The following is a 16,241-nucleotide window of genomic DNA, read 5'->3' as shown; positions in this document are numbered from 1 at the left end:
CGACACTAGCGCTCAAGCGGCAGGCAAGGCACTGGTCATAGGGTTGATACCATAGACAAATAAATAGAGCTATATACAGTCACGAAGCTTGAGTTTTGAGGGTGCTAGAAACAAAAGACTGTGACGGTACTATTTTGCATTGCCTGTAATGAGGCGATATTAGCTATCCTAGTGGTGAGCAACTACCTAATGTTTGCATATTTACTACGTATTGACCTTCGCAACTGTATATAATAGACTGTGGCACTATACAGATCACTTTCTCCCGAGAGGATAGTAGAAGACACTTGGAACATTTTGTAGGTTGTTATATAACAGGGATGCAAAACTGTGCTCCAATTGAAGCACGCGTCATAATCCGGAACACGTAACTCATGCATTCCCTTCAACTCTCGAGACATTGTACGGTAGGGGGAGAGGAGAAAAGACAACAGTGAGTATGCCAAACGTCACACAAACGTCATTGAAGGCTCTGGCCTTGTGGATGGAAGAACGAACTCTTTCCGCATGTTTCCATCCCTCTCTTCCCCAGTTCCGCAACCCATAGAACTTTTTAGCTTGTGAATGAATAAACTGTTTGATTGTGTCAATACCAGTTTCTCTGTATAGTTGGCTGTTACGGCCAAACAAAGGACAATTGAGTGAAATTCGTAGGACTTTATTTTGAAATGACTAGATGTGTTTAATTTCACTTATTACAACTCCTCCCCAGACAGGGTAGATATAAAGCAGTAAATGTCGTAATAGTGAAGTGTAAAGCAGCATGCAATTTTGTAGCTTTAGAGATGATTTTTTGTTGAGGAGCGGATATAATTTAGTGAGTCTTGAGTAGGCCAATTTTATTTGTTGTTGATATAATGATTCCATGATAGACGGCAGTCTAAGTGCACTCCAAGGTATTTTACAGTTTCATCCTTTTGTGTCCACGGTATCACGTTGGTTGAAAGATTTGTACATGAAGGGTTACCAGAATGACACAAAGTAAATAAAATATCATTGCTTCGCATTTGTTGTAGTTCAATGCGATGCACCAATTTTTAAGCCAAGGGCACAGAATGTTTAAGGCTACCTGAAGGTGATTTGAGGCTATGTTAATGTTGCGATGGGTTGCATAAATGCCTGTATCGTCTGCATACATAGCAATTTGTGCAGTTGGTGTTGCAGGAATGTCCGAAATATATACATTGAATAATATCGGACCTAAGATAGAGCCTTGAGGAATGCCAGCACTAATGGGTCTAACAAAGGAGTAAGTACAATCTACTCTGACTGAGAATGTGCGATTTGACAAGAAACTAATCATTATGTTGCATAGGTAGTCTGGAACGCCAGATCTATGTAATTTGTAACAAAGACCATTATGCCAAACTCGATCAGATGCTTGAGTGAAGTCAAGAAATGCGACTGCAGTGTGTTCTTTATTTTCAAAGCCCTGTACAATTTGTTCAGTAATACGAAGCATTTGATGATCGGTAGAAAGATTTCAAACTGATATGGAATTTGTTTTATATCAAAATCTTCTTACCCTGTTATCTTATCTTGTTGTCTAATTCCACTGTGCAGAGTGGCATGGGTTGTCTGTCTCTATAGAAAAGTCTAGTACTTTAATAAGAGGCAGGTTGAGAGATTTGTGTTCCAAAATAACATCCTCATCTGTTAGAGAATGAGAAACATTGCGTAAAACGACTTCCAGTCTCTTGATATCTGGATTATGATAAGGGACCTGTGATTACTCTAAGAATTTTGTAACTAAACGAAAATCAGCAGCAGTAGTAGTAGTGTTAATGTTTAGGACTTTGTGCTGTTGAATACTCATTGGAAACAATGGAATCTATGTCGCATATTATCTGCTGGTAGTTATTTACTTGTGGAATAATATTGGCGGTACTCTGATTTTGGGAGTCGGCCTAATAGAGATAGATTCTTTTGTTGATGCTGAAGTCACATTATCAGTTTCATCAACCATCTCCTCAAGAGGGAAACACTTGTTGTGGACAGTAGTTAGATCGACTACATATTTAGAATTTATTTTAGAAGCTGAAATTGTTTGTTTTTTATTTGGTGTGAAAAATCTTTCATCAGAATTAGAAGAATTATTTTCAGTTATTTCTTCATATTGTCATTTTGTGACTAATCTTGAAGGCTGTATCAAGGGATGTGATGTAGAAGAGTTAACTGGAGGGCCTTGATTTGGGAAGGATAATTGGCCTTCGTTTTGTTGAAGGCTATGCAACAATACCTTCTGTTATTTTATGATAGAAAACAAAACACTATCTGTTTTTCAGATAACCATATTGTTCGTATTTAACTTGAATTGTTGAGCTGTTTGGACTTTTTCCATTGCTAGTTTTCAAAATTGTAGCACAACGTTTCGAAGAGTAGATCTCTCTTCGCCATCAGGTGAAAACATACTGTGGGGATTGTTACAAACAATAGCCTGTCTGACTGAATTTCCCACACAACTCGTATTTAACTTATTAAATATTATATTATTTGAGTAAAACAAATGTTCCTAATATTTCCACACTTTCTTCAGCTGTCAATAATACAAATAAAGTTTAAATTCACTTATGAATTTTGCTGGATGCAATTATAAGCACTTAAATAATAATAACACCATTGAACACAAACTTACTAGTTTTATGACCCAATCTATTCCACGATCCACTTTTAAAGCTAAAGCACAGTCTAGTATATACAGTCACGAAGCTCAATACGTAGGAAATATGCATTCATAGATAGTTGCTAACCACTAGGATCGCTACTATCGCCTCATCACATACAATGTGAAATAGTACTGGCACAGTTTATTGTTCCTAGTACTCTCATCAACTCAAGCTTCGTGACTGTATATACTAGACTGTGGCTAAAGGATTGCACTGCTATTCATTCAAGGTCACAACACCCATCTGAGGCTGCACGGTTCAGATGTTTTGTATGGATTTAGTGAGTGATAATATTTTCATTTACATCGTTCCTGTTATTACAGGACGGACTGCGACAGGAAAAACTTGGCTGTGAGATCAAACTGCGCATGCTTGGACTTCTCATGCAGTGCCAACGTGATCCTTAGTTGGATTTATTTCTGTGTGCACATTCCAGATCCGATGAAGTTCCTTCATACTCCAGTTATACGAAGGTTAGGTTTGATTAGTTAAAATTTTTATTAACCAAGTCTGCGCATGCGCAGTTTGATCTTACAGCCAAGTTCTTCCTGTCGTGAGCCACACGAGTAATTACTGTGTTTCTTTTATTATACTTGTTTTTTTTTAAAGATGGGACATGACAGGAGCGTTACGATCAGAAAAACAACTGAATGTCATATAGCGTGGTAGGCCTGTTGCTATGGTAACAACAGTTGAGTTGTCAAACTTACTGTTCTCACATGGCAAGTGCTTAATAGCGCTCTTGGCGACATTTATTATGCACACAATGTTAGCATTGGTACGTTTCGTCTTTGATTCTCTGTCGATTTTTGTATTGTTTTCTTACATTCGCGTCAATTGTCAATGAATGTTTTAACTTCACCCATCTTAACGTCAATTGATACCTTCCATCAGCTGGCAGCGTGGTAGTCCACATTGGCAACATAGCACTGTAGTTCCAAGTTCGGCCGCTTAACTGTCATGTCCCATCTTTCAAAAAAACAAGTATAGTATGTGTTTATTTAGGTTGTGGGAAAAATATCAGTTGTGTGGGAAATTTGATGCTTCTTTGTGGGAAAATCAAGGTGGAGTTTCTGGCAACACTGGGATTCAAAGAACAGTAAAGAAGGAAAAGTTAATTAACAGAATTGCATAAAAATACCTTTTCCAAAGCCTTCTTAGTACTGTACCATGTTACAAAATATCTGTAGATGCAGTAACTAATGTTTGTGTCATGACAGTTATCTTTAAATAACTTGAAAACGATTAGAGATATCTCAAAACAGACTGCATCATTGTTTTTTTTTTTTTTTTTCAGAAAATTTTTACATGATTTTGAATACCTACATGACCCTCTTTCCATTAAAAATTTCAAAGTTGCATCCAAAATGACGGCTTTTGAGGTAGCCAAGGGCTAGAATTGAATGTGTCACTGGTAGAGCATTTGGTCTCACAAATACTAGTAACACCTATAATAATCGAAAATCAAGCATATGAACAATATTTATATGGTTCCAGACTTTTAATTCACTCTGTATATTCAGCTGCCAAGTATTTCCTGATTATTTCCTATTCTTCTGTTTTAACTGAATTGCTATCTATCCTCTTCTATTCCCTCTCATACCTAGACTGTCTCCCTTCTATTTCACACTTTGCTATTAAATATTGCATATTCTTTTCCTTAATAATTTTTGTTATTTGTTTTTATTCTATATTCTCAAATCTACCTACTCAATCATTCCTTTCCTGCTATTTTCTCATAAATTATTTATCTACATTTCCATTTTCTCTATTTTACAAAACTTAACATGACTTATTATTTCCCTACTATTCTATCCTTTATTTATTTACTTACTTATCTCTTTCTCATCACTTCACTCCTAAATTTCCTCTTTTATTGCCTCTTTCCGTAAATTTATTTCTATAATAATCCTACAGTTATAATACCCCTGATACTACTCCCAACCATGACACTGAATCACATGAAATATCTAATTTATTTAATTACACTTTCAATTTCTCTTTCTTTCACTTCTCATTTGTTCAGATGTTCTTTCACTTTAATTCTTTTAATCAATGTTTGTATATCCATCTTGCTACACTCTTACACTATCTTCTTACACTTAACACTTTCTTCTCTATTTCTATTCTAACACTTTTGCCACCCCTGACTTTCTTGCACTCTTCTTCCTCGCTAATTCCATCCTCCTTACTATTCTGTCCTCCATTTCTCCATTGAATAACCTCACAAGCCCTATTTATTTTGTCCTCACAATCACTAATATCTGGTACTTGCTTCGTTCCTTTGCTCGTTCTTATCATGTCTTCTCTTTCATTTCTTCCATTAGACTTGTCTATGCTCCTGGCCTCAGACACTTCCAGTTGTTTCCATAATTCGTCAGCAATATCTTCTTTTATCTGCCTCACGTTTTGTTTTTCTCCTTGGTTTATTCTGGTCAGCTGTTTCGTTTTTGTAATTCGACTTTGTACCAATATTGTTTCACTGTTGTTGAAGTTTCATATTGTCTGCATTTCTTTCTTCCCAACACTGACATACGCATATTTTCACGTTCATTGCACCTTGATTCACTTGGCTTTGCTCGATTTCAGTCCAAGACTCTGGTTTGTCATAATTCTTTTCACAGTATTCTAGATCGTAAACTTTATTATTAATTTTCAATTTGTCTTATTCATGATCGCAAAATGTCCTTTGCTTCTCACTGTTTTCATATACAGTAACAATGGTTTTTTTCTTCTTCTTCTTACTTCGTAACTAAGATCATTTTCAAATGGGAATTTTGATCCCCTCGCATTTTTCACTCTGTTCATAATCGTTTCTTTCGTCATTAAATTTCGAAATTTAATTCAAATAGACCGAAATTTTCCCTTGCCCACTTTATAAACTTCTCCTATAATCATCTACATCAACTTCGAAAAGCTCCCAACACACTCTCCAGACTGCATTGTAAGTTTCCTCTCCATACTCTCTTTCGTCCTCATTTACACCAAAAATTATCAGATTCTCCTTCCTCTGGCTATCTTCTAAACCCCTAATTTTCTTTTTCAACTGGTTACTTAACTATGGTAGCTCTTCAATTCTTTTGTTGTTGTTGTTCTCCATGTTTGTTTCAAATTTGTTACTGTCTGACTGAAATCCTGTAGCTGTAGTTTTATTTCCTTATTGATTTTTATGAACCCTAATTTCATTTCTTCTTTAATTACTTCTCTCATCTCTTCACTTGTTGGTCCCAGATTCACTTCAATTCCTCCCATTATTAATATCATCACTATGACTGCTCTAATCGCCCATTTTAATTCTTTCTTCTCCCTGCTCTTCCATCTTCTCTCGTCTTTAACTCTCCTTATGCTGAATCTTCCAATTCTTGAACTATACATATATAAATTCATATCCATTTTACTTTCGTCTACTGTTGTTCCTGTTGTCTGACGATCCTTTTTCACATTATCTTAGAGAATTGCTCTATGCTGATTCTGCAATTTGTAGCATGTTACAGTACGTCCACTTGGATTGGCTTCCAGTTGCTGACTAATATATATAATAATAATAGTAATAATAATAATAATAATAATAATAATAATCCATGGCGCTACAACTCGTTAAGGGCCCAGACCAACCAGCTGGCTGCTGGCCTCACGTCCACATGCCGAAGCAGAGATGGACGATCATCCAACCAGAATGGAGGTATCGTGTGGTTAGCACGATGATCCCTCCAGTCGTTATAGCTGGGTTTCGAAACTGGATTTCGCTACCAATTGTAGATCCCCAAGTGCATCACAATGCTGGGTGGGCACCGGTCCCATACACTGGTTTAAATTTCATGAGAAAATTTCTTCCCCCATGAGGACTCGAACCAGCGCGCATTCCGTAACGCGAGTCCTAGGCAGGATGCCTTAGATCACGATGCAGGACTCTCTCTCTCTCTCTCTCTCTCTCTCTCTCTCTATATATATATATATATATATATATATATATATATATATATATATATCTATCATCTACTTGAAAATTGGTTCCAGCTAACATCTAAATTGGTTCCAGCTAACATCTTGTCCCATGGCTGGGGACTCATCCGTAGAGGCCAATGAGATCCGCTGCAGTGCACTACTGCCCATGGGTTTGGATAGGGAAGGCCGAGGTAAAATAAACATGCCTGGATGTTGAAGGGGCAGACGGATGCTCCGCGGTGCGAGACTGTTGTTAATTTTGTACATGCATTACTATACTCATTTATTTTGAATTTTGCGCATTTATAACGATAATATATACTAAGATAATATACCCAGAACTTGTTTCATGATAATCAGTCAATTCATTGGAGAGTTATGTTATATTCTTGCATCTACACATAAAATTTACCACTCAGTGAAAAATATTTGATGTATCTGGGTTAAACAGGATTTGAAGGTGCTGGGAGTACAAGAATGGAAGAGGAAAGCGGAAAGTAGGAATGAATGGAGGCGCACTGTAGGGGCAGTCAAGGCCTGAATCAATGATGATGATGGAACAGCGAACCGATTTAAGAAAGTTTTCGTTTTTAAATGGAACCATGTAATAGTCTGAAACCAGCTATCTGCAGTGGCTTTTGAGGACTCTCCTTTAATAATTGAAAGATTAAAACATAACATACAGATGGTTACAACAAAAATACTAGTAATTACAAATTATTTATTATAATAATTATTATTTTGATTAACTAAATCTTATGCAAGTACGAGTGTGTAATTAATATTTAATTATTGCGTTAGAGTTTCATAAAACATATTGTTTTACCATTTCCCTGTGTTTTGTTCGTTTTATGTATTGCTGCTTCGTTTGTATTAATTGATAGTGTTTAGTGCTGTCAAAGGTTCTGGAAATAAATAAGTGTAGTGTAAGTGTCGCGTAAGTGTTTCATACTTTCTTCAGCTTAATGTTAAGGGTGATTTAATGTGTTTTGAAGTCTTCACTTGTGTTGTGAGTGGTCATTGTGTATTTGTGTTGTTTTGTAATTGCATTATTGTCTTGCAATTGTGTTGACGATTTGTTTTGTATTGGCGTGTTAATTTGTCTTGTTTTGTATTTTGTTATGTTCTTTGTGTAAATAGTGATTGTTCCCTTTTGTATTGTATACCAACATTACCAGTTATCTGACCATTCCTAATGGAATAAACAATTCAAATATTAAAATATATGTCATTTACTTCAATGGTACAGTAATTCAATGTTTTCATTTGCTATTCAGCCAGATAAATGTCAGTACATCGGAGGTGATTCTAGCCTGGCATGGTTTTTAAAAAAATAAGTACTGAACGCATGTGAATCACACAATCACCAACTAGAAATAGCGCTCTAAAAATTATCTGTTTAATGCTTGTTAAAACTTATTTCATTTGGGTATAGAGATTAATCCTCACAGCCTAATAATTCAAACTTGTATGTTCCTGACCTTGTAGTCTGCAAGCCAATGACACAAAAAGTCAACACAAACACATAATCCACAATATGGTACATAGTATCATTCAGCATGCCTTTCTCTCGACATGTAAACAATAACACTGTCAGATTCTCAGAATATGTTGGTTGGGATGCTATTTTATCTGACAGATTATAAGCATCAATTTTTTTCCCCCAAATTTTCAACTTATTTATTTTATTCTTCACTTGCTATTGAAGAGCCTCGAAAATTAGGGATCCTGTGAAGCACGGGGACCATAGTATAAATACAGTAGAATCCCAATTATCCATCACTCCATTAACCGATTGATGGATTATCCATCTTTCTCTCGCTTTTTTTCTGCAGAAATATATGAAATACTGTACATTGTATTAGCAAGTTATTTTTTTCTAGAGAGTGCTATTATAAGCCTTTTTCTTTACACAGTATAGTCTACTGTTCGAATTGTCGTACTGTATAACTTCTACATAAAATGTCTTGTATGGGTGTCAAAAGAAATCTTGTTGTGCTAAGTATCGAAAAAAAAGTGTAAATAATTTAGCAGTTTTGGAAAAGAGGAACTGTGGCTCATCTCGCATCAGAATACGAGTTTGGAGTGTATAAAGTATATAAATCTACAACATGAGACCTTCACTATTCATATATTTCCATAGACAGTCATTACAAGGAGTTTCCTTGGCCCTTAAAAACATGTTGTTAACAACCAGACTTAAATTAGTGAACTTCTGATTCACTACCTAGCGTGTTAAATACAAGACTGGAAGAAATTACGAACATGTAAATATTATTCACTAAATTTACGAAAATCTTTTACCATGAACAATAGAGATTCTACTGTATGCTACCTTTGCTATTGGCAATATCAGTTATTACGTTCATTTCTCTGTAGGTGGGAAATAGAATTAAGACGAATGTTTATATAAGAAAACCTGAAGCAGAATGCTTTTATTCAATACAGCTGTTATACAAATAAATACAATTTTCTCAACAGTGTGGTAGGTAATCGACTGCAGCCTTGTAATCCGTTGTTTTTTGACAATACAGAAACTGGTATATGGCAGTATTTATTTAATTACAGTGTGAAATATTTGACTCCAAAGAGGCTTCTTACCCTTCACAAAACAGGTAATAATCACAGGAAGATAGGTTGGTGTGATTATGGAGGGCGTAGGAGGAAATCATAAATCCAAAACCATCAAAACGTTGTAAATGTAAGCATGCGAATGTGGGATCACATTATCTTACAGGAGAATGATGGCATGTTGTTCCAAAAGCTGTGGCAATTTTTTATGAATGCCATACCTGCATGTCTGATGAGCGTGATATATAGAATTCCGAATGAGCCACCATCTATATTCAACAATTTACAACTCCGACCCAAGATATTCGTGTATTTCAAAAACATTGGTCTCTGGAATTCAATATAAGTTAAGTAATAATGTATAACATAGCTGTAAAACCAATCATGTAAAATGCAAATGCCAGGCAATGTTAATAAGTTGCTATATGACCTAGATGTCAAAGCAACTAGAAATAAATTAAAAAAGAAAGTAGTATCAAAAGAGAGAACATGGTTCAGTATGAGTCCTGCAAAAGTGAAGAACTTGACATCCATAATCTTGTGCATATCTGGAATGGTCTTGCAATCTCATTTCACCATGGCTGTGGAGAACACCATTTGCACTTCACTTCAGTTGCAGATGCATCCATGATTCAGCCACAAACAGAATACTTGACAAGCAGTTATCCTTCTCTTATGTTCACTGTTGAAAATACATGCCACATAATGCCACACAATTTCTTGCTGCTGCATACTCCATACCTGTTAGATTAGAACCTCTGCAGCAATTACCGCATACAACTTGTCATGGGTTTACGTCAATAGAAACACACTGCACATGTGCTTCATCAATTTTTGTATTTGAGACATTTTTTCTCTTCCTCAATGGTATTAAACCACCATCATACTATTTTAAACAATAGTGCATGGTTGCCAATTTCCCCAATGAAACATTAAACTTCGACACAGTACACAGGCCTACATACGAAAGTGAGAAACTACATTGCACATTTCACGATGCAATACTCAACACTCATAAATCATCTGACTGTCATGACCTTGATGAAGATCTGAACTTCGCCATTCACTGCAGCACCACTGTCATAATTTTCCACAAGAACATGGCACCAACATGTAGCAAACCTCTGAAATAACGCTCATATTTAATTTTATGAAAGTTGGTTAGTGTTAACACATCCAGACCTTCCTATATTGTCTGATAATGTATCACTGTAAGGCAGAATTCATTATTATCCATGGAAATCAGATGATAAGTGAAAATGATTACTAACGGAGTTGAATTTTGACATGGAACGAGAAAAGGCCAATAACCTTTGCCCAGCATCTTCTCATGAATGGAGGATCTCTTATGTATGATAACCTATGGTAAAGTATGATAGTAATTTCCGTACGTTGCAAGTGACCACATGGTCAGTTGACTATCTCTTACAGATGCAGCCCCTTTCCTTAAATTAGGAATATCACTTACTAATTGAATGCCCACTAGGTACATCTCATGCAAACTTGTTTCGGAAATTTCACTGCATACAAATAAACCCGTGGAGGTGGAAATCAAGGACACAAAAAGCTCTTCTATCTTCGATGGCAGCCATTTTCTCTCTTAGTACTCTGGCAGGTAACAAAATAAACAAACTCTGAGAATCTCTCTTTCCATCAGTACCAATTTTGTAATATAAAATTTCATTCAACGCTACATGTGTTTTTATAGGGAAGATAATTTAGCACAGCCCTGTACTCTGTTATCTGGTGTGGAAAACTGTGAGGGAAGGTTTCGATATGAGCTCATTAACAGTTCCCTTGTAAGGTTTCGTATTACCCTTAAAAATGTAAATCTTTCGGAAGAGTTTAAATCTAAGAACTTCGTATTTAATGGCAATACTTTTCTATTTAAATATTTTAATTATTAGCAAAACAACTTTGTCCAATTAAACAGTACTTTTTAAACTCTAATTTACCAAACTCCAAAACAGAAATGTAAGCTCACGTTTTATTCCCACTAACATTACTTCAATTATACTGATGACTACATGGTGCAACAGCTAGGCTGACCAGACATCCCCGATTTCCGGGGACAGTCTCTTGGTTTTGAGTTGCTGTTCCTGGGGAGCAAATGTCCCCGTTTTTGTCCCCAGAAGCTTCGATTTTGTTTCAGTAACATTTTACACGTAAATATTTAAGTATCGTGATAGAACTGCTGCAATTCATGCACATTTCTGAATGGTTCTCAGTATGAGACAGAAGAACCAGCAAGCACAATATGAAATGTTCTGCACTCTTTGAGAACATAGCATCCTTGTCTTTGGTCATCTTAGCATTCGTGTTGTGCGGAAGTGTTAGAACTGCTGCAGCATCCATTTTTGCTTGAAGTGTAATTTGAATAGCACGTCTTATCAGTTTGTGTTACAACTTATAGCGTGAAATACTCAAGTTACATGTTACAATGGCTAGTGGTAGTCTTTCTAAAAAAAATGCGTCTTGACAGATTCCTTAAAAGCGTCATTTCCGCATATACCACAAGTTGTTGGAAATGAAAGCAAAGTTCTCTGTTCTATTTGCAACATTGTGTTCTACCATCGCCGGCTGCTATATACTCCGCCCTTCCAATTGAAGGAAACATGCGAACTACTGTTAGTACTCACCTTCTCCACGGAGGCGCTGACAGAGTGATACACTGTTGCCGCGGGAACACAAATCTGCCAGAAGATACGCAAGATTTTCCTGCTTATTTTTTGAATTAAGGTATTCCACCCTCTCAAAACGTTCCGTTCTTTCAATAGCAACATTCTTCAGGAATATTGAAATTGCAGTTTTCAAGATAATGTGTTCCAAATTTTCAATATGAATTGAATCGTTAGATTGGTGGGATTTTAGTACAATTGATTTCTTCATAACAGGAAGTATTGTCTGTATTAATGTTTCACACACTTTACTGTTTACAAATTTTACGGCTTCGCAAACAAACTCCTCAATAATATTAATCACTATACTAACAACTCAGACGGATAATATAATGTGTCTTGTTTGAAAATTATGTCCAGCAGAGCAGAACTGAATGTAGTGTGTTGCAGCAGATCAGGACAAGATTCACAAACTACTTCCTTCACAACATGTTTCACTATGAATCCACCAATATAAGCCAATGAAGCAAATTTTATTGATGCTGAAAAGGAAGAAAGTAAATAATTCAGACTAAAATTTAATTATCTACTATAATACTAATAACAATAAAAAGTTTTATTAATATCAATAAAATAGCAATAGCTAACTTGAAAAATTAAATCCGTAGCCGGGCCCACTGGATTAGCTCTCAGACAAGCTAACCACTAGAAATAATAATAATAATAATAATAATAATAATAATAATAATAATAATAATAATATAGGTATGGTAACCAATAATTTAAAGAACAAATTTAAGCGTGCATTTATAATAGTATGGCATTTTTACAATATATATTATGTATTCGTTCTTACATGGCGCATTGTTCAATTTTTCCAGTAGGCCTATATTTCTTACAGCGCCAGCGTCTGGAAAACTTACAAAAGCTTAGATTGAGGTTGCGCTTGTAGCTGTTATAACGCTATGTTGAGCTATAATTCTTTTACAAGAGAGGGATGTAATCTTGAGTATCCTATTCAAGGCCAATATTACAGCCCTTGAATCCAACATATCATTATTACCGGAAGTTCTTCTTAGCTTACTGAAAAAACATTTCAATTGAATCACTGTTGAAGCATCTTGTTAATACAAAGTCAAACCCTGCTGACAACAGATATTTGATGTACTTCGCAGTTGATGCCGTAGTTAATAGAATATTTTTTTTCGTATGTCTCATTGTTTAAGAAGCCTGAGCCGCGTTCTTCATTTTCTTTCTTCATTTTCCTAAGATAGGCTGGAAAATCATTTTTAGCCAGATTAATCTTTCATCAGTGACATAAAAAATGAACTTTGTCCTTATCGAGCTAATTGTTAAAGCTACATATATCACGGATATTAAACCACTCCTGAATGCTTTTCATTAAGTGAATTGGTCCTCCGCACTCTTTAAAAGTATATGCCTTTTCTAGTCCACAGTTTTCTTTAAGATATTAAAGGGCTGTAATTACAGATGAAGAAAATATATCGTTTCACGTTTTACATTCATTTTCTCCAGGTTGTTAGGGCATACATGCTTACAAGTGAGGAATGGAACATGTTTAATTACCTGAGTTGACTGCAACTCATACAGATCTTTTACATGCTGTCCATTTATTTCTTTATCACCATCATGCATTGTTTTTTCTAGGAAGGTATTCCTCACACTTTTTTAAAATGTGGTATTGATCAAAAGTAACAAACAGGGATCTGTTTTGATCGTTAGGATGGACGACTTCTGATATTAGAGACTTGCCATTACAAAGTCGTTTCATCATATTTACATTGGTTTTGTGATTGTCTGAAACCAAACGTAATATGTCAATTATACAGACTTCCACTTCCTTTATAACAGAAAGAGTAAATTTATGCAAATCCTCTTTGTAAAAAAGTAGGCAGCTGGTATTTTCAATTTTGAAGAAATGCCACAAATGAAAAAAAAAATATTAGCTAAAATATCATAATTTACTTTTTCTTCCATGGGTATAATGGCATATCTTTCTACATTGCTTGATTCTGGAGTAAAACTTCTTTTGCCCGAAAAGTGTGTCCAATTCTTTGTCATACTGTAGTTGCTGTTCTATTGCCATCTCGTCGACTATTAATTAACAAACTCGCTCAGCTTGATTCAGCTGTTGACATTCAGTGATGAACCTTTCTTTCACGAGATCTGTAACTCCAGTTTCATAACACGTGTTGCCTAAATATCGGGATAGAGTGCTTTTCGACAGCAATTTCAAAATATTGTTCTAACATGCCGATATCCTTTGGGAGATATAAATTCCCACATTGTGCATTGTTCGATGGTGTATTCTCTTCAGCTGGGTGACGTTTTCTCAAATTCAAGCATTTGTTCCAAAAGGAAACTATATCTCGCATCGGAATGGTTATATTCATTACTTGTAATTATTTGCGAAGGCGAATAGTAATAGTAGTTATCGAAATTTTTCAATTTATGTTGTGTGTGTTGCAATTGCCTTTCTAACTGACGAATCTTATTATTCGCGCGCCACAATTTAAGTTTTAATTTATTTTTCTCTTTCTGTGCTTGGAGGAATTTGTCATCCATATGACTTTACGTCTGAATACCGATACAACAAAGATTTTTATGAGAATCGGTGTCTGCATCATTTCTAAAAACTCCAGGGTCATCCGATGCGCCTGAACTACGTTTCCTTTTATTGTTAGGGGGGAATATGGGATGTTTTGTTATCTGCCTTCTCTCTTGTTTGTTTTCTGAAATTTTGTAAGACGGATAAGATGCAGAAACTGAAGGAATCACGTTCTTTAGCAACTGTTTCCTTTTTAATCCAGGATGATAATCTGTCTTACGGAAATGAAGATCACATACTATAAACTACTGATGAACGTGAATCTGCTCTTGATACTGCTTTAAGCCATTTTTCTTTAAGTTCATCTTGGCTAGGGAACTCGTGGAATGAGACCTATCTAACTAACTTTCCTACTGTCACTTTTACAGAAAGGGACGCAATAATAAACAATTGTAGAATTTTCATCAAACCTATAAGTAATGAGAGGGAAATATTCAGATATTTTTACAATAAAATAACCTATATGCAATTCCCTTAAAATATACTGACGTTATGAGATATGTTCAATTCGAAAGTATATTGTTATGTGTTAGGAGAATATAAGAGTGGGAAAAGAACAGTTAGTTAACTTAAGGTATGCGGCATCACCGATTGCTACTTTCACTGATAAATAATATTATTATAGGATGTAACTTCTTCTTTTCAGAGTTTAACAATGTGTTAATTTCACGCATTCGATAATTTGCACAATCCAATAAAGTAGCTCGCTGAAATTACTTAACTTTACCCCCTGGTCCACAGTATCACTCTCTCAGTGCTGTAGTGGCAAAATCATGCACTACGCTAGGTTCGTTATTTAACACAGGCTGCTTGCTAAATGGGAAGGCAGAGTATATAGCAGCCGGCAATGGTTCTACATTGGAAGTGACAGTCGAACTTCAATTACATCACACGAATGCAGGACAAACACAAAAGCGCAATTTCAACTGCTGCATCAACATCTGCAGTAACAAATTGTTTTAAGAGTGCACAGCCATCTAAATATGATTTTGATTTAGCCGTGCAAGAAGGTATGTGGTTCACAACCAAACTTTCCATTCAATGGACTGCATTTCTGGTCTCATGAAAAAGTTCAGCAATAAAAAATTCACATGCAGTAGAACAAAGTGTGAAGCCACAATGATAAACATTTTAGCACTTTGTGAATTCACTGCCATTTGATGTAGAGAGTATGATGTCAAAAGTATTCAGTTATTTTCACATTTACATAGTCAGGACAGAGAAACTAAAGGAATTTTGCAACTTTGTGGGTCAGGACTATTCTAAGATTGTAGGACATGTTTCTGTCAGGTGGCTGACTCTTATGCTTGTAATCAATAGGATATTAAATATGTACTCTGCTCTAAAATTATTTTCCTTATCTAAGCAGAACTATCCAGCGATTCTGAAGAAAATATCTGAAGATCCATACACTGAGTTGTGGTTACATTTTGTCCGTGGAAACTTAATTCTGTTTCATGAAACAATAAAGATGTTCGAAGTTGATGAAAAGAATGTAGTTGAGCTAGGACAGATTATGAATGATCTTAGAATGAAACTACAGAGTTGTAAGGAGGAAAAGTTTGTGTCTGCCGCAGTAAAGCTTATGCTAAACCAACTTGAAAAGGAAGAACTCATAACAAAAAATAACTTCTACATGATTTCTGATGCTTTTTTCAGCTCTGCAATTTCCTATTTGAATGCTTAGTGTGAATACATTGATGATCTGAGCCCTTGCAAATGTCTGCTTCTCAACAGATACCAGAGAGGAATGAAAATGAATCAGCTGTAGAGTTTCTTCAGATAAGTGTAGCAATCTCACACTTAACGATG

The 16,241-nt window shown here is 35.6% G+C and overlaps 1 protein-coding gene and 1 long non-coding RNA gene across 5 annotated transcripts in view; one reads left to right on the top strand and one right to left on the bottom strand.

The window, feature by feature from the left end:
* The first annotated feature begins 75 nt into the window (after window positions 1–75).
* LOC138696257 (uncharacterized) lies at window positions 76–7,833 on the top strand. Of its 3 annotated transcripts, none has more exons than XR_011331304.1 (3): window positions 76–433; window positions 6,706–6,802; window positions 7,063–7,833. It is a non-coding gene; the product is annotated as an uncharacterized lncRNA (long non-coding RNA). The 3 variants fall into 3 exon arrangements; XR_011331305.1 differs by lacking the exon at window positions 76–433 and adding an exon at window positions 441–717; XR_011331303.1 differs by lacking the exon at window positions 76–433 and adding an exon at window positions 2,708–2,946.
* Window positions 7,834–9,013: 1,180 nt separating this feature from the next.
* The window catches only part of Atg4a (Autophagy-related 4a), a 64,447-nt gene continuing 57,219 nt past the window's right edge, over window positions 9,014–16,241 (bottom strand). Inside the window, exons 10-11 of one of the 2 annotated variants that reach the window (XR_011331301.1) lie at window positions 11,822–12,342; window positions 9,014–9,923 (exon numbers count right to left, since the gene is read on the bottom strand). The gene's annotated coding sequence lies outside the window, so the exon portion shown is untranslated. The remainder of the gene's footprint in view (window positions 9,924–11,821; window positions 12,343–16,241) is intronic. The other variant, XR_011331302.1, reaches the window with a different exon arrangement.

This window comes from Periplaneta americana, chromosome 3 (genome assembly GCF_040183065.1).
Source record: "Periplaneta americana isolate PAMFEO1 chromosome 3, P.americana_PAMFEO1_priV1, whole genome shotgun sequence".
NCBI lineage: Eukaryota > Metazoa > Arthropoda > Insecta > Blattodea > Blattidae > Periplaneta > Periplaneta americana.
The sequence above is the reverse complement of the archived record's forward strand: the minus strand, read 5'-3'. Positions and strand labels throughout refer to the sequence as shown.